Below are 22,227 nucleotides of genomic sequence, written 5' to 3'. Positions count from 1 at the left end.
TGAGCCCTATGGGGGAAGTAAAATGATTTAGGGGATAGGGATGGTGAGGGAGGGGTGACGATTGATATTGAGGATAAGTGGTGAGGAAAGAAAGGCTTTTGGATGAGGCCAAGTTTGAGCACAGAGCAGAAAGAAAGGCGTTAGCCATGAATATAACTGGCTGAAAAAGATTCAAGGCAAACAGTAAATGTGTCATGATCAGAACATGGTTGGTGTCTTTGGGAAGCGGTAAGAAGGTGAATATGGCTGGAGGACAGTGAGCCAGAGAGAGAGGAAGAAAACAGCCAGATCATAAGTGGACCACCCAAGTGGGCTATGCTAATACCCTGGCTTTTACTTTAAAGGTGCAGGGTTTCTAGCAGAGAAGTGATAAAACCTGAGTTACATGTTAAAAGGCTCTTTCTGGCTCCTGTGATTGGGGAGCAATGGGAAGAGCAAGGGTAAGGAGGAAAAGAGGGGAAAACATTGGAACACGAAGTGTTCGTGGAGACTGCTAATTTAAACAACTTTTTGTTTTGTTTTGAGAAAGACAGAGACAGTGTGAGCAGGGTAGGGGCAGAGAGAGAGTCCCAAGTAGGCTCCATGTGGTCAGTTCACAGAGTCTGATGGGGGGCTCAAAGTCACAAAATCGTGAGATTATGACCTGAGCTGAAACCAAGTCAGATGCTTAACTGACTGAGCCACAGAGGTGCTCCTAATCAACTTTTAAAATAGTTTTGCTGTAAAGAGAAAAAAGAGATGTCGGACAGTAACCAGAATGGCATGTGGTATGAAGGGAGTCTTGCATTATTATTTTCAGATGGAAAATGTCAGCAAATGTGTTTGTTTAGGGAAACTATCTGTGTATCTGGAAATGTTAGTGATGCAGAATATGGGGAGGGGAGGAGTATCACTGTAGTTCAGAGTCCGAGGGCTGCCAAGGCCAAAGGGGTTGGCTGGAAATACAGGCCTGGGAGTATAGCTTGGTTACAAGAGGGAAGACAGTGCAGGTGTCCTGTTTGATAGGCTGTAGGGAACTTGTGGAATGTTTTCCTATCGTTTCTATTCCTGTGTTTTTCCCTGTAGAACTGGAAAAAGGTCCATCTGTTTAGATTAAATTACATGGAGGAAGGACAGTTGGGTGGCTCAGTTAAGTGTCCAACTTTGGCTCAGGCCACGATCTCACAGTTTGTGGGTTCGAGCCCCATGTCAGGCTCTGTGCTGACAGCTCAGTGTCTGGAGCCTGCTGTGGATTCTGTCTCCCTCTCTCTCTGCCGCTCCCCTGCTGGTGCACTGTCTCTTCCTCTCTCTTGAAAATAAATAAACAACAATACATATGTATATATATATATATATGTATATATATATATATATATATATAATAGAAAGAGCTTAGACTCTGAAATCGGTTGTTGCATTTGAATCCAGACTTACCATGTGTGAGAGCATGTATCATAACCTCTCCTAAACTGTACTTCTGTGTCTATAATATAGAATGAATAACACTAAAAATTTTGTTTGAAGTGAGAATTGCATGATATCAATAACATTTCCTTGTTAGTAGTTATCTGTGTGTCATCTGTTTTAATTTCCAAATCCTTTCTACATGATGTTGACCTTCTCTGATGGATTTTTAAAATTTTGTCAAGGTGAAAAAAAATTTGCTAGAAGTGTTTTTGTGAAACAGTAGGAAAAGCCCAAATTTGCATACCAAATACTTTGATTTGGCTTTCTATAACATGCAGTAGGGAACAGAGCAAAAGAATAAGAATTGAAAGGCTGAGGGGCACCTGGGTTGTTCAGTCGGTTAAGCATTTGACTTTGGTTCAGGTCATGATCTCAAGGTTCATGGGTTCGAGCCCCACGTCGGGCTCTGTGTTGACAGCTCAGAGCCTTGGAGCCTGTCTTTAGATTCTGTGTCTCCTGTGTCTCTGACCCTCCCCTGCTCATGCTGTCACTTCTCTCTTTCCTCTCTCTCAAAAATAAATCAAACATTAAAAAAAAAAAGAACGGGAAGTCTTAGAGTCTAGCTTTCTTTCTGGTTATACCACATGATGATTAGTTTTGTCAACTTGGCTAGGCCGTGCTATGTGGTTTTGATCAAACACCAGTCTAGATGTTACTGTGGGGTTCTGTGCTGACATCAGCGAGCCTGCTTAGGATTCTCTCCCTCTCTCTCTCTGCCCCTCCCCTGCTCACATACCCTCTCTCACTCCCTCAAAACAAATAAAATAAATAGATGTTACTGTGAATGTCTGTTTTAGAATCTGTAAACATTTTAATCATCAGATACCGAATAAAGCAGATTAACACCCCCCACCCCCGCGCCCCATGACAGGCCTCATCCAATCAATTGAAAGTCTTCACACAAAACCTGAGGGTCTTTGAGGAAGGATTTCTGCCTCCAGACTAAACTTTGGACTTGATACTCTAACATCAACTCTTCCATGCATCTCTGAAGAACACTAACTTCACCTCCATTTTTCCAGGCATTCAACTTAAATCAAATAGTGAGTTTGGAAGCGTTTTAGGACACAGAAAAACATGTAGAAATAGTAAGCATTATTACACTAATAACTGTAATAATTATCAATATCTTTTAAGCACATCGTATATGACAGGAACTACTCTAAAGTGTGTGTGTGTTATGGGGGAGAGGGATAGCTCTTTGAATCCTCAGGATACCATGTGATATAGGTACTATTTTTTCCCACCTATTTGATAGATTAAGAAACTGAGGCCTAGGAATTCTAACCCAGGGTCAGACACTTGCTAAGTGGTGGAGCAAAGATACAACCAGGAATATTCATTTCAGAACATCTGCTATCTCCCTACAAACGTGTACTACATTTCCCTACTAAATTTTCTAACTTCTGTGAACAATAGAATTCTTACATGATCTTCTCTTACCTTAGATCTTCAACATTTCTTCCATGTACTTTAACAAAATTTTTTTAATGTTTATTTAATTTTTTGAGAGACAGAGACAGAGTGAGCAGGGAAGGAACGTGAAAGCAGGTTTCAGCTCATGGTCCAGCGCTGGCTCACAGCACTGCTTATCCCTTCACTGAGAGAAGTCCCAATTTTCTTCTGTAAAAGTTATAAAAATAATATCTGCCTGTCTGGCAGGCTTTTTTGAGGTCCAGATGAGAAATTTATGGATAAATTATTTCAAACTTTAATACAGTCTTCATATATGAGCTCTTAACTATTATGGGAAAGAGGATTAGCAACTTCCCGTGGTGTGTATTGTTCTGATGAATTATTTTAAACACTGGAGCTATATCACTATTGCAGTTCTTGGAGACTCACATAATTTCTTTTTAAAAAAATAGAGAGCCCCAGGCATTTTTAATTTACACTGATTATTGTTACCCCCATCATGTTTGAAAAAAGGTAAAACGTAGTTTGACTAAAAGAAATGTTGACTGTTTGATAAGAATTCAAGTTTTCATTCAATAATTACAACACTGCATCAGTCTTAAAGAAAAATAAAAATGCATTTTAATTTTAAAAGGCATCTTGTCAGCTGGATGCTTCTGCTCTGCTGACACACACCTGCCACATAATACCTGAAGCAGAAGTGGACTCAGATGATTAACAGATGCATCTCACCATCATTTCCGTGGGTAGGGCCTGCAGGACTCTCGGCCCTTGGGATTTATTCAACTTCAGGTCTGTGACAGGCCAGCGAGAGCTGGAGATACTGAGCAGCTAAAATTACTACAAAATTCTACAACTTACTTGAAGAGATTTTTTTTTAAAGTAACTTTCATTTCCCCCAAACACAATAAATATATCAGAGATTGTCCTTTATATTTGATTTCAATAATGAAACCCATAAAGTACTAAATTAACAAAGTCATTCAGCAGGAGAAATTATAGAACACCCTATTATTTGTGGTTAATGATACTTTCTGTGGCCAAAACTTTTTGTCAATGTGAAGAAAATTAATTATTAAATAGAATAATCTTCTTTTTCTAATTATGTTCCTTAAAATATAATTTAGTCATTTTGATATAGTATTTTCTGTGCTGTGAAAATTAAAAGGTGGTAATATATATTGGAATCTCTATACTTTCCTTCATTATTATATTTTCCTTAAAAAAGTTCTATCTTCTCTGTTATATATTAAACAGAATATTAACTGTACTCAGTTTATACACATATGCACATGCACAAACACACACGCACGTGCACACACACACACACACACACTTACATTTCCATATAGAATGAAGAAACTACAATGTGATTGAATTTGGACACTGAGTAAGCTCCAACAATATAATAAATGTTGGCTTCTTTAAAACTTTGAATTAACAAAATACTGAATTCACTCTTGGTGACTTGCTCATCACTCTTCTAGGGGGAAAAAATGTTCCATGAGAATGTGGTTACAGATCTACTCCTACACAAATTTCTCTTTTGCTTTTTCTTTATCTTTTATTGTCCTGTCTATGCAGTGTTCTATATAATTTTAATCTATGTTTTGTGTATTTGTTATTGTTCTTGTTTTGTTGGTAGTATTGATGAGATTTAGTATTTTATTTATTTTAATTTCGGGTAAAATTGCAAATAAAGAGTTTTATCCGATCTTTTCAGAATACTTGCAGTTCTTTTAGGGATGGACTACTTAGAATTTTATGTTAACACATATATGATTTCATGTCTTTATCTTTTGGACTTCTTTTTTTCACACTGGTCATAAATTCTAGTTTCTTGTTTTGATGTATTTTTGGTATTTTTTTTCTCCTGGTCAATGACTCACAATAATATATTTTTAATGGGTATATTCTATCTTATTATTAGAAGGCCTAAAATCTCTCTCAGTTCAAGCAGAGATAGGCTTTACAGTCACTTACACAGGATACGATGAGAACACATTCACATTCTTGTCATGCTAAATCTCTTGACTTTTCATGATGTGCTTTTTCCAACTTTATAAATGGTTCAGTAACCAATCTAAAAGTAATCTCTAATTTCAGGCTCATAAAATGATTCTTCTATAAAGATACTCAAGTCACATTAAAAAATGCAAATTATATTAATCTTCATCTCTTCTTTCATTAATTTAATTTTAATTTAACTGATGTTTGTTGAGCAACTGTAGCAGGTGACTGGGGTACAAAATTGAATTAAACAGGGTCAGTGCCCTTATAGGATAATAGTTAAAAGCAAATTCAATAGGGGCACCTGGGTGGCTCAGTTGGTTAAGCGTCCGACTTCAGCTCAGGTCATGATCTCATGGTTCATGGGTTCGAGCCCAGCATCAGGCTCTGTGCAGACAGCTCAGAGCCTGGAGCCCACTTCTGATCCTGTGTCTCCCTCTCTCTCTGACCCTCCCCTGCTCACACTCTGTGTCTCTCTCTCTCTCAAAAATAAAGAAATGTTAAAAAATTAATAAAAAAAATAAAAGTGAATACAAGAATATATACAAATTTTCCTTAAAAGGTGGGCAATGATAGATACCATTCTTTTTTTTTCCTCTTTTATCAGACCAATGAGTACTGGTTGAATACTTAGGATATGTTGGGCACCATGCTAGTAAGAATGTTAAATTTAAGAAAAAACAAGTAAACATGGTTCCCACTTTCAGGAGACGAGAGTCTAGTAGGGAAGGCAAATATAGAGACCATTGGGATGCAATATAGAAAATCCAATTAAATACACCTTTTGAGCAATTAGTTTACCAATGTTATAACACAAATGGTTTACTTTTTATAAACAAAGGGTTTAGAGGCAAACAGTGATAGATATGTGAGCTACAAAAAAAGTTATTAGTAAGTGTTATTCTATCAATGAGTAAAATGTTTAAGCAACATTGGACTGACCAGAATGTAAGCAATAAAGTGCAGGTTACTTTTTGAAGTGTGTGAAGGATGGGAAAAAGATTGAAGGGATAAGTGAATTAAATGAAATGAGATTTATTTATTTTTTCATTTTTTTAACGTTTATTTGTCTTTGAGAGACAGAGACAGAGCATGACCAGGGTATGGGCAAAGAGAGGGAGACAGAATTCTGAAGCAGACCCCAAGTTCTGAGCTGTCAGTACAGACCCCGATGCAGGGCTGGAACTGGTGAATGGCGAGATCATTCCCTGAGCGGAAATCAGACGTTTAACCGACTGAGCCACCCAGGTGCCTCAAAGTGAGATTTATTTTTAGGCAAAAATTTGTGGACAAAAATTTATTGTGGGAAAATATTCCTGGATTTTAAACCCATCATTGCCAGTTCTTAGCAGTGTGGCCCTATGCCTGTTACAAAGCTACGGTTGTATTGTTTTTAGAATGGAGAAAAATAATATCCTGTGTTGTGTTGTTGTGAAGAATAATTGAAAGAAAGTAAATAAAAGGTTTGGCACAGTTACTAACTTTGGTAACAACTCAAGAATAGAGGGAAGAAGAAGAAAGTCAATGGAGAAGATGAAGACAAAGCATTTTGCTCTAATGGCCTTTGATATTCACTTGATATAGCACAAACTTTAGTTTTTTTCTTTTATCCTGCCTTCTTGTCACTCTTTCTTAACCTACTCCATTTCCACTGACCTGTGGGAGATTTGCTGGACCTAACAGCCATTTTATGTCAACATATCTTTTATCATATGGAGCTCCTATCTGGAATTGTCTTCCCTCCACTTTTTCAAAATTACACCATTCACCTTGAATATATTTGGTTCTCCACAATTGGGTCATTCTACAGTCCCCACACTAATTAGAACTCACCATCTTCCCGATGTCCTTTCCCCATAGCATGCTGACACTCTTTTATTACAATTCTTCTATGACTATATTCCACTGGTTTTGCTTAAATGACTACCTTCCTGCTAATCACTATCCTAATGAAAACCTAACCTAATTTTACAACCTAACTACCCAACACAGGACCTAGTACACAGTACATAGTAGGGCTAAACTTGTTGTTTGTAGGAAATAAAGAACTTTGCCTAGATTTGTGCAGTTATAATGACAGAAACGAGCAAAACAAAAGAAAGATAATGCATGAAGTCTACATTGTTGAGAAGGAAAGCCAAAAGGAACTTGAGAAGTTGCAGGAAATTCAGGCAGAGAGACAAAAAATCTGCAACAAAAAGTACATCATTGCTCTTGATGACTTCCTGCATGCCTAACCCATCAGCATTATCTGTAAATTCTAAATCCTGTGTCATCAGTGTTCTTTACTTTACCTCTACATTCATTCTATTTGGACTATTATATCTTTCTATTGTATTTTCCAGCATTTACCCTCACTCATTTGCCTCCAAACAATCATATCTCCACATATTATGTAACCCTAGTCTCTGGGACATTATCCACATTTAGTATGTCTCAATTCCTATTCTATAGATGAATACATGATCTAATCAAACATGTTAGATAATCAATACCTGAGGTGTTTTGTGTCTGTACTGAAGTATTTTTATTTGCTTCTTTTTTAGTTTATATTAACTAAAATTGGAAGTTTTAAAGCAATTTCCTATAGTGCCTCAATTTTGCTAATTTTATTTTGTTATTCTTCTTGTAAGGCTCCCAAACAAACAAACAAACAAAAAACCTTCTCATTCTTTGGTATAGTAAGAATACTTGTTCCCCCATCAACACACAGTTTCTGTAGCATCTGGCTGAAAAGAGCATGTTAGTTTATTTGTAATTTATAAAAATCTAATTCAGACCAGTTTGGACCAAAAAAGAAAATTGCATTACATAATTGATGGAAAGATTGAAAAATCTAACAGCAGGGGTTATGGTGTAGCCACAGGGACTCAATAATAATGGGGGCTTGAATTCTCTAAGCACTCAGATATTATTCTCTTAACCAACAGAGAGTGAATGGATTTCCAACAGGACCAAAAGTTGATATTTTAAAACTTTTGCCACCGATTTGGCAAAATATCAAAGAAATGCTAATCTACTCAGTGTCAGGATCATGCAAGAACAAGACAGTAGTCCAGAATTCAAGTTGTTAGAATGTGGAAGAGAGCAGTCATCAGAATGAGGGGAAAGGAGGAGAAATGGTGCAGGTGGCCACCGACCAGAGACCAAAGAGCAGGCAGCGCAACAAGGGAAATCTATAAATGTGCTAGCATATCCCCAAATGTTGGCTGGGGCATTATTGAAAGAGGGCATACTGGTTGTCAAAAAATTGGATTAAGCAGTCGTGCAGGAGCGTAAATGCAATGCCATGTCTGTGCTAATGTAGGGATTGAGGAGCTCAATTGAAACAATGAAAGTATAATGATGAAGCAATTCTAATATCAAGTAGTAAGGCGAACCTAATTTTATAGGCTGACATTGAGGCCCTCTCACAGATCTTATCTTTGTTCTCCTCTCAAACACACATACACACTCACTGACAATAACACATATATATAAATTTTAAAATGTCCTCTGTATTGTGGCAAGTTTCCTAGAGCATTTATTGGAAACCCCATATCTATAATTAGATGCTTCACTTAAGATAAAACAACATTAAACGTTCTATGCAGTAGGTGCAAGTTTTACTAAGCTAAGTTTGCATGAAATTTGTTGAAGTCAATGTGTAATGAGATAATATCTTTTGATGTCATTGAATAAAGCCTGATGATGTAAAAAGGGGTAAAAGTGGCCAATAGATTTTTATTAGAATATTGATTCAAAATAGTTCTCTAGTGTATGACTACAAAATATTTATATATTCATATTGTACATGTGCTTAATATTTTAGTTTGCATATTTTAGTAGTTTAGGAGTATTAATAGTACATTTTTACTTCTTCTTTCTTTTGCTTCTATCTATGATCTTGAGATTGCTTCCTTCAGGGAACAAAGGATCCTTCCCAGAACTTTGCTTTTTTCCCTTCTATTTTATCACACATCCCATCTTACCAAGAGACTAAATCCATATTTAAATACTAATGTGATAAAAAATATATTTATCAGAGAAAGAAAGTTATATCCTTTATTTGAATTCAAATTGATGGAGACATTTCAAATTTTATCTGGCATAAGAGAGCAGAGTTTGCAAATAGTAAGTTGGAAGAGAATCTCCAGAGCATACTGGTGTATGCTTCCTGGAGATTGCATTTAAATAATTAGTGAAATCACCATTTGTGTGCTAGAAATATGATATTTTTACTCTGCACATTACTGCTGCAGAGATCAAATTGAGGAAGTCTGTCTTCCAAGGACTTTAAGATCCACTGCTTTGATTGAACTATAGGGAAATTTTACCTTCAGTTGAAAATCAAGAGTTGTACTGGTAAAAGCAAATCATTATCCATGAGGAAAAAAACAAAATTAACAATCTCCTCATGGAAAAGCAAGACTTACTAATGAGCACAAAACATTAGTCAGAGCCAATTTTTTTTTGTTTGTGTTTTAATCACAGGATGTGGCATAATCTTTTTATAAGTTCATGGTATTGTATCTTTGCACAGGACCAACCAGGATGGGTCAGTAATGTGGAACCCTGGAGAACTAGACACATCACACTGTGACTTATTGAGAAGTTTGGAAGAAGGAAGGAGTGTGCAGCATTTTCAACTCCGCAAAACTTGAGGGGCTTTTTGGAGCTATGCAAGATAATCAGGAGGATGAGAAATCTATCAAGTCCTGCCTGCAGCATCTTCTTGAGGCCTGATTGTATCATGAGTGTTTTCAAACTGTAAACACTGGCCAGCGACCAAATGAATATCAATATTTCCTCAGCTTAAAGAAATCAATTTTTGCGTAATCCTTATGGTTTGATGGAAATAGGTATGAAGGTTTCTTTTTTATGCCAGACTGCCATTTTGATCATTAGTTAAACTAATTTAAAAAAACACACACACAACAACTATTAGAGTTTGTTCTATATTCCCCACTTACTTCCTTACTTACATATTGCATACAACTCCCTACTTACCATTTACAAAGTGTTAGTAAAATACCTAGACATACAAATGTATCTCCATCCTGCCTTTGCCTCAGTAACTTAGAGTTTGTAGCCAAGGCACTGACTGTTTTTCAGAAAATTATTGGACAATAACTTAGAGGAAAAAATAAAGTTTATGGATTTTTTTCCTTCCAGACCCTTCTATTTTTATATCACATGTATAATTTTAGCACTTTTTTCTTTCATGACAGCTCATGACATGAGTCAAACAATACTAGACTCATCACCCTTGCCTTGTTTGCCAGCAACTCTAGAAAAATTGTACTACACAATTGTCTTGATCCATAAATAAATGGCAGAAGGTTTGACTGGCAGTTGTCCAGCCCTGTGGAAATTATAAAATGGACCCAAAGATTCCACAGCACCATACCTCACTAGAAAATAGTTAATCCTCAATGGGATACAAAAATAAAATAGAACAGCAAGATCTAAGATTTTTTAAATCAATAATTAAATCTTTATACTCATATGTTATAATTCTATAACAAGTAGGATTTTGTTAAAATATCAGAAGGTTGATATTAGTAATATTACTTTTGGAAAACTGATATTGAGAACGATCTGATATAAGGAAAGTGCTAACTAAAATCCTAGAATTTACTACTGTGATAGGTAGTTTGAAGTTAGGAGAGATGGTATACTTTAGACACCCACTCCCCTGCCCCAAATATAAAGTGGTATACAAAAAAGATAGACCAGGAAAGTTTGATGCTTTGCTTTCTGCCAAAAAAATTCACATAAGGAGAAGATAATAAGCCTTTCAGTTTCCTACACCGCCCTCCTCCAACTCCCTCATTATGAAACGTGTGGCTTTCTGGGCACCTGGATGACTCAACTGGTTAAGTGTCTGACTTTAGCTCAGGTCATGATCTCACAGTTCATGGATTTGAGCCCCGCATGGGGATCTGTGCTGACAGCTCAGAGCCTTGAGCCTGCTTCGGATTCTGTGGGTCCTTCTCTCTCTGCCCCTCCCTCACTTGCTCTCTCTCCACCTCTCTCAAAAAAAAAAAATGAATAAACATTAAAAATTTTAAAAAAAAGGAAATGCGTGGCTTTCAATATGAACGAATGATGAGTGTCTTCCTAATTCTTATAACTTTCCAGGACAAAGAGATTTTCTCTATGATGAGGGGATAGTCAGTCAGCAAAACATCCGAGGCAAAAGCCAAGAGTTCTAAAATCATATAGGAGGCAATGTAGGCTCAAACTTGTGGGTTAAAATGGTTTTAGTTTCTTTCTTTCTTTCTTTTTCTTTTTTTTCTTTTTTTTTATTTTTGAGAGAGAAAAGGGGCAATGGGACAAATAGAGAAGGAGAGAGAATCCCAAGCAACCTCTGTTCTGTTAGCACAGAGCCTGACACATGGCTTGATCTGACAAACGGTGATATCATGATCAGAATCAAAATCAAGAGTTGGGTGCTTAACCCATTGAGCCACCAAGGCACCCTTAGGTTCTTTATCAAGGTAAGCCATTATAGTAATTTACATAAAATAAAGGAATTCAAAAGAGTAATTTTATAAAACATTGCTTACCACAAATATCTAGAATAAGTCCAATATCCTTTTGTCTGTTTCACCAGGATTCTTATCTGGTCATAGTTGAAAATATGAAGGGATGACCCACCTGGTCAGTGTACATGCTTTACCCTCCCTAACCCCTGGCAGATTATTAGATGAGATGCATTAATAGTGATTGCCCAATTAAAGGGATTAATAATAAAAAGTACAGAAACTGTATGCGTTGACTCTGTAAATGACTTAGTTTTCTCCTTTGCAAAAAGAACTATAGGATTTTTTTTCTTTTTTCCAGAAAGAATTACAGTTTTCAGTACAGAGTTCTGACCCTGAGACTGTATTTTGCTCTCCAAGGAATAATTAGAAACTACTAATGTCTCTGGAGCAGCTGGGTGGCTCAGTAGGTTAAGCACCCCACTCTTGATTCTGGCTCAGGTCATGATCTCAAGGTTCGGTTCCTGAAATGGAGCCTCATGACGGTCACTGCATTGACAGTGCAGGGCCATCTTGGGATGGTATCTCTCCCTCTCTCTCTTTGTCCCTTCAGGGTTCATGTGCACACACACGAGCGCGCACACACACACACACACACACACACACCCTCTTTCTCTCAAAATAAATAAACAAACATTAAAAAGAAAAAGAAAATACTAATGTCTCAATGGTTAAATTCTGTATGTGTGCATCCATGTGTATGTGTAATAAATACATATCTATGACACATGTAGAACTGCTTCTATTTGATATTATCTAACCTCCAAGATGGAAATTTGTATAACTCAACTGGAGCTGACGAGTCTGTAGATGGAAAGAAATTATGTTTTCTTCCCATCATGAGTTACTTGCATTTCCCTGGCATACGAAAAAGGTTTAAAAATTTATTAGTAATTCAAATTCTAAGGAAGTGGCCTAATTCAAATACAACTGCTAGCAATGATGTGCCCAACCTTCCTTTACAAATAATTGTTTATCTTCCCATCCAAAGTGATGGCATCTTGCCAGCCTTTGAGAAAAGATTTAGAAATGAATGTTGTACTGCTCTTTTCTTTCTATGGGTTTTTGGATCCTAGCTTTTCTTGTTATTGTTGGCACTATTACCTAAGTATTGTTGATACTCTATCTCTATTCTCCAGTCTGTCATTTTCTTCCTCCAAATTGATGTGGTATCAATTTGAACAGAGTTGAAAAATAAGTTTTTCCCTTGAAGAAACATGTTCTGTGACAGACTCTATAAATGAAACAAAACATAGATGGCTTCATGTGTGTTTACAACATGGTTTACTAAATATTTTAAGCCTACTGTTGATACCTACTTCTCAAGAAAAAAACCTATTTAAAATATGATTGCTCATTGACAATATACCTGGTAACCCAAGAGCTCTGAAGGACAGGAACAATGACATTAGTGTTATTTTTGTACCTGCTAATGCAACCTATGTCCTGCACCCATGGAGGAAGAAGTAATTCCAACTTTTAAGTCTTATCGTTTAAGAATATTTCATCGGACTATAGCTACCATAGAGAGTGATTTGTCTGATGGATCTGGGCAAAGTAATTTGAAAACCTTCTGGAAGAATTCTAGAAATCATTAGGAACATTGGTGATTCATGGGAAGAAGTCAACATATCAATATATTTTTTAAAGTTTCTTTCTTTATTTATTTAGAGAGAAAGCACAAAAGTGGGCGGGGGAGGGAGAGAGAGAACCCCAGGCAGGCTCCATGCTATCAGCCCAATGCAGCAGCAAAGGAACTGCAAGATCATGACCTGAGCCAAAATTAAGAGTCAGCCGCTTAACCAACTGAGCCACCCAGGTGCCCCAGTATTAACAGGAGTTTGGAAGAAGTTGATTCCAGACCTCATGGATAACTTTGAGAGGTTTAAGACTTTAGTGGAAGAAGTAACTGCAGATGTGGAAATAGCAAGAGAACTGCAATCAGAAATGGAGCCTGAAGATGTGACTGAAGTGTTGCAATCTCATGATAAAATGTAAATGGATGAGGAATTGCTTCTTATGGATGAGTGAAAAAGTGTTTTTTTACCAATGAAATCTACGCCTGATGAAAATACTATCAAGACTGAGAATATTACATAAACTTAGTTTATCAAGCAGAGCTAGGGTTAGAGAGGATTTACTCCAATTTTCAAAGAAGTTCTACCATGAGTAAAATACCACCAAACAGCATTGCATACTCCAGAGAAATCATCTGTGAAAGGACAACTTAATTGATGTTACAACCTTCATTGTTATCTTATTTTGAGAAATTGTTACAGCCACCCCACCTTTCAGCAACCCAAGAGCTGATCAGTCAGCAGCCATCAACACTGAGATAAGACACTCCACCAGCAAAAAGCTTACAACTCACTGAAAGCTCAAATGACAGCATTTTTTCACAATCACGTATTTTTAAAGGGATGTACACTTTATTAGATACAATGTTATTAAATACTTGACACTACAGCATAATGTAAGCATAAAACTTATATTCAGTGGGAACCCCAAAAAACTCTTTGACTACTTTATTGCAGTATATGTTTTATTGTAGTAATCTGGAACAGAACCTGCAATGTCTCTGAGTATGCCTATAAATGCATTCTCAAATATGATAAATATTCAACAGCAGTCAACAAATACCAAATGATCATAGGTTAGATCTGCAGAGCAGATATAATTTTGAGAATTGCATTTTAGCTAATAGGAGAGGGAAGCCAATCTAAGGCAATCATCTTGTTCAACTGGATCTATTAGCAGTGCTATCTATCCCTATCATGCTAGTTATTACTTCTCTCTTCCAGAATGAAGGTATCTTGCTAAGTTTTAGAATATTTAAAAATTTTCCTCTGTATAGACACAGTATATTAAAATAAAAAGTTGCTTTATTAAGAAACAACTTCACTTTATTACTTTTTTTTCCCAGCTAGTACTCAATTTATCAGTTTCTTATCCAGAGAAAATGTTTTTTTCTAAAAATTTTAATGTATTTATTTTTGAGAGAGAGAGAGTATACCTGTGCAGCAGGGGAAAGGCAGAGAGAGAAGGAGACAGAGAATCCAAAGAAGGTTCTGCACTGTCAGCACAAAACCCGATGCAGGGCTCAAACTCATGAACCAAAATGTGGGATCATGACCTGAGCCAAAGCTGGACACAACCAACTGAGCCATTCAGGTCTGCTTTTTCTTTTTCTAAATCAGAGAAAGGAAAAACACCTGGGTGACTAAGTCAGTTAAGCATCTGACTCTTGATTTTGGCTCAGGTCATGATTTCTTGGTTCATGAGATTGAGCCTGGGCTGGCTCTGCACGGACAACACAGAGCCCGCTTGAGAGTCTGTCCCTGTCTCCCTGTCCCTCCCCTGCTTGCACTCATTGTGCATGAGCACATGTTCTCTCTCTCTCTCTCTCTCTCTCTCTCTCTCTCTCATTCTCTCTTTCTCTCTCTTTCTTAAAATAAATGAACATTTATTAAATGAGAGAAAGGGGTTGGAGGGAGGGAGGGAAAGAGAATATAAACAACATTTTTAGACCCATTATTTAGGATTATTTTCTGGTCTAGAAATTGGCTTATGGATGAATTAAGTATACCTTAATTTTCAAGGAAGAAACATTTCCTCAAACAAATTTCTTTCTTTTCCCTGGAAAAATGGCATTGGCAAATACTTCTTTATGACTAAAAACAAAACTTAAAAAAGATGGGCATTATTATAATAAGACCATAGAAAATAATATTAATCTATTCCAACTGTAAAATTACATGAATAATATTTATTTATATTTGGCATGAAAGAAATATCTCACTGGTTTCAAAAAGGTTGCATGGGCCAAATTAGGCTTATCAACTGTCAGGGCAAGGATTCTTTTCCTCTGAAAAATAATAATCTTAAAAAGTCTCTGGCCACTGACTTTTTATATTTCACAATTAATTCAAAAATAACAGCAACAGTAGTAATGAAAAGAGGCAGTTGTTATTTCTTTTGGTGTATAACAGAAAAGAGAGTTATTAAAATTAAAACTACAGGGGCGCCTGGGTGGCTCAGTCAGTTGAGCGTCAGACTTCGGCTCAGGTCACGATCTCACAGTTTGTGGGCTGGAGCCCCGCGGGCTCTGTGCTGACAGCTCAGAGCCTGGAGCCTACTTCGGATTCGGTGTGTCCCTCTCGCTCTGCCCCTCCCTGCTCGTGATCTATCTCTCTCTGTCTTTCAAAAATAAATGAATGTTAAAAAATATTAAAATTAAAACTACATCTGAGGTTAAGTCCTTGATTCATCGAAAGCCCCTAAAATTTGGCTCGTTTATTAACAGTTTCTAAAATAGAGCAAATATTTGAGAGAATTTTGAAAGTATTTTGGCGTTTTACATAGAAACTATCATAGAAAGTTCTTCCAGCCATTGAGATAATTAGCAGCATATTGCCATTTTAAAGTCTATTTTAGGCTCCAAGGTCACTTGTATATATATTCTAAAAACTCAAGGTGTCACTTCTAGTCCAAAGAAAATGGTTTGGAAAAGTCTCAGAGAAGGCTTAAGGTATCTTAAGTGAAAGCCTGTAGTAATAAAAATGTATCATGGTGGCTCCCAAGATTTATCCATTGATTCCAAGGACAAAATGACCTTCTCATATATGGAGGCTATGTGGGTATTAGAAAATGAATACATTGCAGAATCTTCTCTCAAGAAGTTTACATTTAAATATGGAAGATACAACTTATTCTGTCAATTTTAAGAAACTGATAAGCCTTCATGATTTGCTTTTTTAGAAATTTTATTGTTTTCCCTTAAATTCAGAAAAGTGGTTCTTTTTTTCTTTTTCTTTGTTTTGTTTTGTTTTTTTTCTTTTGTTTTGTTTTTTAACATAGTTCAATTGTACCCCTTTGAAATGTCTTTAACAGTCTTTTAATGACTGGTTTACAAGTGTTACATTAACTTCCCTTTAATTTCATTAATACACATAAAGTCAAAGAGATGGTATTTTAGGGTTATGGAATCTGATATTCTTTATTACTATTTATGAAATAAGTGGAGGTGCATTACTCTGGCTGCCATAACGAATTACCGCAAACCTAGTAGCTTAACACAACAGAACTTTATTCCTTTAGTTCTGGAAGCCAGAAATCCTAAATCAAGATGTTGACAGAGCCCTGCTGCCTCCAAAGATTCCGGGGAAGAAGCCATTTTCTTCTCGCATCTGGTGGCCATTCCCATTCCTTGACTTGTGGCTGTATCTCTCTGATCTCTGGCTCTATCTTCACGTGGCCTTCCATCAGAAGACTTGTAAAGATATCTGTCATTGGATATAAGGGTCACCTGCATATTCCAGGGTGCTCTCTTCATATCAAGATCCTTATTTCATTTATAAAGATTCTTTTTCCAAATAATTTTACATTTACAGGTTTCAGGAATATGACAGGATGTGGACTTTTCTTTTTAGGAGCCACCACTCAACCTATCACATACCAAAGGTAAAATAAAAGAGAGTGGCCTTGGGACACCTGGGTGGCTCAATAGGTTAAGCATCTGACTCTTGGTTTTGGCTCAGGTCATGATCTCATAGTTGGTAAGTTTGAGTCTCACATTGGCCTCTGCACTGACAGTAAGGAGCCTGGTTGAGATTCTCTCTTCCCCTCTCTCTTTCCTTCCCACCATCATTCATTCTCTCTCGCACACTCTCTCTCTCTCTCTCTCTCTCTCTCAAAATAAAGAAATAAACTTAAAAAAAAAAGAATGGCCTTGTTTATAGTATCCATTAGGAAGACAGATATAACAGACTGAATAAATTTGAAATATGACTGCTGTTGCAGAAAATCCTAACATTGTTTCCTAGAGTTGAAATTTTGACTTGCTGGAGATGAGTGCATTCCTGTCTTATATGGTAGCTGGAATAAGATGGTTTGCAAATAGCAGTCAGGAAATTGGGAATAAATGTCCATATTTGAGAAACTTACATACAGAGCCATGTGTCTTGGGTACACAAGTGAGGAAGCAGCAGTCCTGGGCTCAGGCTTAGGATCATCAACACATTTTTTAAATAATCAGTACTTCATCTTGTGGTTCTAACTTTTATCCATATTGCAGGATGACTCATTGGTTCAGGTCTTTAATCAGGAGTTGGCAACATACAGCCCCCACGCCAAATGCAGCACTGCCCCACTGTAAATATACAGCACGTGAACAAAGAATGTTTATTCTTACATTGCTACATTTGCAAATGGTTGAAAAGAATAGGAGGAAGAATAATCACATTTTCATGCTCATAAATAAAATTTTATTAGAACAAAGCCACACTCATTCTTTTCCATGTTTTCTGTGTCTCCACACTTCAAAGGAAGAGCTGAATAATTGTGACAGAGATATACATAACATCATCAACTTTGCCTCTTGGTCAGCAGAGCCTAAAATATTCAGTATCTGGACCTTTGTTTGCTGAAAAGGTTGGCTGAGGCCTGCCCTAGATTTTGTGCTATCAGATTACTCTGTGGCAGTATGTAAAGTTTTGAGATTCCTTGCATTTCATGTAATTTACATCAATAAAATAGAACCACCTTCTCTTTTGAACATCAAGTATTACAGAGAGTGAGGTTATATCTTTTGACTTACAGAAAAGTTCTGACTCTTTCTTTAGAAAAATGCTGGCTAGCTTGCCCCAATTTTTAAAAATGCTGTCACATCTACCATTCAGATTCAAAAGCAAATTATAAAATTGTATTCCAACAGTTTTGTCAGGTATTTATTTCCATATTTTGGATCCCAATGACTAACAATGCTAATCTTTTTAGTATTTTGCTTTAATAAAGAATATAAGTCTATGCGTGTGTGTGAGCACACTTATGTATGTGCTCCAATCTTTTTAATCGTTAATTTCCTTTGTACATTTTTTTCTTTTGTCTTCTTTTTTTCCCCTTTAGGGAGTGATTTCTACTATACTTTCAATTTCAGAAATAATTAGAGCCATAAGAAAAAAGTATCCTCAGTCCAGATGTTTTTCTCTTCCTAAATTTGCAAGTATAAGTCAAGATAGCATAAAAAATAAAGTTTCTTGCACCAATAACTTATTTAGAGGTAAGATAAATACATGTTTTAAATATATTAATTAAAATATTTGGTAATTTTTTTTACCAAAGTTTAATTCTAATGACTATATACATTTCGAAGACAAAAGAGGAAACAAAGTACTTTCAAAACTGTTTTATGATATAATATGTAAGAAGAATTAAGTAACAGGGTCATATTATAATTGTATAATTTATTAATATAAAGGCTACTATAAAAAATTCAGTATTGGGTTGCTTTTTTCAAATGAGTAGTGCATATATTTTTTTTTATAAAATATATATATTTGTCCACAGGACAATTTTGACTTCACCTGGAAAAATGTAACATAAAATAGTCCTACGATAGTGACATTTATAATTCTTTTTCTTTTTTAATTTACATATAAAGAGTAAAAAATGTGCCTGTGTACCAAGAGACTTAAAAAATTTTTATTATTGAATTATTTAAACATTTTTTAATGTTAATTTATTTTTGAAAGAGAGAGAAAGCATGTGCACACACAAGGGAGGGGCAGAGAGGGAGACTAAGGATCTGAAGCAGGCTCCACACTGATAGCAGAGAGCCCAGTGTGGGGCTCCAACTCACGAACCATGAGATCATGAGCTAAGCTGCAGCTGGTCACTTAACCTATTGAGTCACCCCAGCTCCATACCATTATTGCATTATTTTAAAAAGCAAAGCAAAAAAACCCCAAAAAAACGAACAAAAAAAACACTTCATCAACAGATACAAAGATAAATAGCTGGAGGCATAGTCACGCTAAGGAGAAACATACAGGAGTTAAAGTTGAATGAACTATGTTTGGAATGGGCAATTGTTTTCTTGATAAATAGATAATAAATATTTTAGGTTTTGCAGCCCAAGAGACAAAATCAACTACACTAGTAGGCACTTATATAAAATCAAACAAATTTCCAGTTTTTTAATTAATAAAATACAAAACAGAATAATAATGATACTTGAATAGAATTGTGTAACGGACTCAGGCAGGATTAGGGAAGAAGCAGAGGGCAGACAGCAAAGATACGGACAGCAGAACCACCTTGAGGCAGAGAAGACTCTTTCAGAGAAGAGAAAAGGCAAAGAGAAGAAAGCTGGGCATGGGTCTCTCCAAGGCTCCATTTTCCAGGGGTTTTTCCAGTGGGTCTGGACATTGGAATGTTCATAGCCAGTAGGCACGGGGAGAAAGGTCTAGCTGAAGTTAGCACGTACATATTAGAAAGGCTGTGTTTGAAAGGCATGAAGACACATCCTAGCCTTATTCCCACAACTATTGAACTCTCCCATGGTAGTGAGAAAGCACCATAGACAATACATACATTAATGAGTGTGGCTGGATTCCAATAAAACTATGATGAACATTTAAATTCAAACTCCACTTATTTTTCCCATGCAATGAGACATCACTTTCTTTTCATTTCTCCCTCAAATATTTTATTTTATTTATTTTTTTATTTTGAGAGAGAGAGAGCACACAAGAGAGAGAAAGAGAGATAGAAAGAACTCCTAAGAAGGCTCCCCATGCCATCAGTGTAAAGCCCAATGTGGGGCTTGAAGTCATGAAATGTGAGATCATGACCTGAGCTGAAATCAAGACTTGGAAGTGTAAGTGAATGACCCACCCAGATGCCCCTCCCCAAATACTTTAAAATGTTAAAAACAGGCTGCACAAAAACCTGCAGAAACCAGATTTGTACATGGGCTTTCCTTTGCCATGCCATGAGCTACAAAAAGCTATATGTATGAACGTAAACTGGCTTGAGTGAGAAAGATAGGTGCATTAGTCACCCTTCCCCATATTATGCTGAGATAACTCAGTGTCGCAACAACAGTTTATTTTTCATGCGCATCATGCAATAGTTGTGTTTCAGCTGCCATTCCACAGGATATGCCTTCTATTTTGAGCCCCTGGCTGAAGGGTCAAGACTTCAAGACTTCTTGCTCGAGACTGAGCAAGAAAAGAAACATACAATGTCACATGAAGTGTCAGCATAGAGATAGCGAATCATTTAGCCAAGCCTGACTCAGTGCAGTAGAAAAGTCTAGAGAAACACAAAAGTCACATGAAGACAGAAGTGGGTGTACTCCTCACTGACAGGAAGCACTGTGGATCATTAGGAATAATAATGTAATCTTCCACAATTAATGTGGTAGACTACTTAAGACAAATAATAATTCCATCATACCTAGTTATATATGTATTTAGGTAAAAATATACAAATCTTACCTATCATAAATTATGATAACCTCAGTTTTGGATTGAGAAGTAAGGAAATGGACTTGGGAAGAGCAACAGAGTAAATTGCAGTTTTAATAATCATGTTATACAGGCACACCTGGCTGGTTCAGTAGGAAGAACATGCAACTTTTGATCCTGAGGTCGCGAGTTCAAACCAAAGTTGAGTGTAGAGGTTACTAAAAAAAAAAAAATAAACTTAAAAAGGGTAATGATCTAATAAAATTATTTTAACTTTTATTGTTTCAGGCAAGAGTTCAGAGGCATTTGTTATATCCTTTTCTATTTTTTAAAAATGTTTGTTTATTTTTAGCGGGGGAGGGGCAGAGAGAGAGGGAGAGAGAAACCCAAGCAGAACTGATATTGTTAGCCAGCGGCCACATGCAGGATTCAATCTCATGAACTGTGAGATCATAACCTGAGCTGATATCCAGAGTCAAATGCTTAACCTATGAGCTACCCAGATGCCCTTATATACTTTTCTATTTTTGATATTAATAAATAATATAAGATAGTGAAAAAATGTCACTATAGGAATAGTACAATTAATCAAAATTTTTAGTTCCACATGGTCTCCTATTAAACCAAGTGGTATATTTACTGATTTTACTCCTCTATATTTTCTGCAAATTAAAAAATCATAATTTGCATTATGTAAAAAAAAGGAATAATTTACATTGCTCCAAAATTAGGATTAATGAAATGCTGTGTAGGTGAACTTAAAATGTACTAGAATTAAATTACCTTTACTAAGTTTTCTAAATAGAAGGGTCTCTGACAGCTTTATCACCATTGCATCCAAAACTGGTTTACAATTTCTACAAATTACATGTAGAAAAAAATATGTAATAGGAGGTATTGTTTGTGATTAGCACAGAGGATTTTATCACTTTTAACTTGTATTCTTTTTCCAGATCATCTTATCTACTATGGCATTTCTCTTACCTGGACATAAAGAGAGTGTGAGCAGACTTTTCCATATTACCTTGAAATATGTGTAAACAAGGTTATGATGTCCTCCCAATGCTGAGTATGCATTTCTTTTCTAATAGACAATTTAAAATTAATGATAAAAGTTTGGAGGGTATTACTAGCTATACTATCAGCTTAATATTTAAAATATGTAGTATGTTCTATAATCGTCTTTCAAAGCAGTATATTTTTCAAAGTTCCTTGAGAAACCTGATTAATCTAGGAGCAAGAATAAATATGGTTTTAAAATCTTGGCAGGAAATTATTCCCTCTGTGATTAAGTCTGGAAATGGCAGTCTCTTCCTTAAAACACTAAATCTCGGTTTCATAAGGTATCTGAAAATAGGATGCTAGTGTGAAGGCGGAGTGGAGGTGTGAAAGCAGACATTTCTTACACAGGACCAGGGTTCACTGCATTTTATACCAATCATTACACCTCTATCTTGAAACTTCTTGGGGTGCCTGGGTGGCTCAGTCAGTTGAGCGTCCGACTTCGGCTCAGGTCATGATATGGTTGTGGGTTCAAGCCCCGCATCAGGCTCTGTGCTGACAGGTAGCTCAGAGCCTGG

This window comes from Suricata suricatta, chromosome 6, assembly GCF_006229205.1.
Source record: "Suricata suricatta isolate VVHF042 chromosome 6, meerkat_22Aug2017_6uvM2_HiC, whole genome shotgun sequence".
NCBI classification, from domain to species: domain Eukaryota; kingdom Metazoa; phylum Chordata; class Mammalia; order Carnivora; family Herpestidae; genus Suricata; species Suricata suricatta.
The sequence above is the reverse complement of the archived record's forward strand: the minus strand, read 5'-3'. Positions refer to the sequence as shown.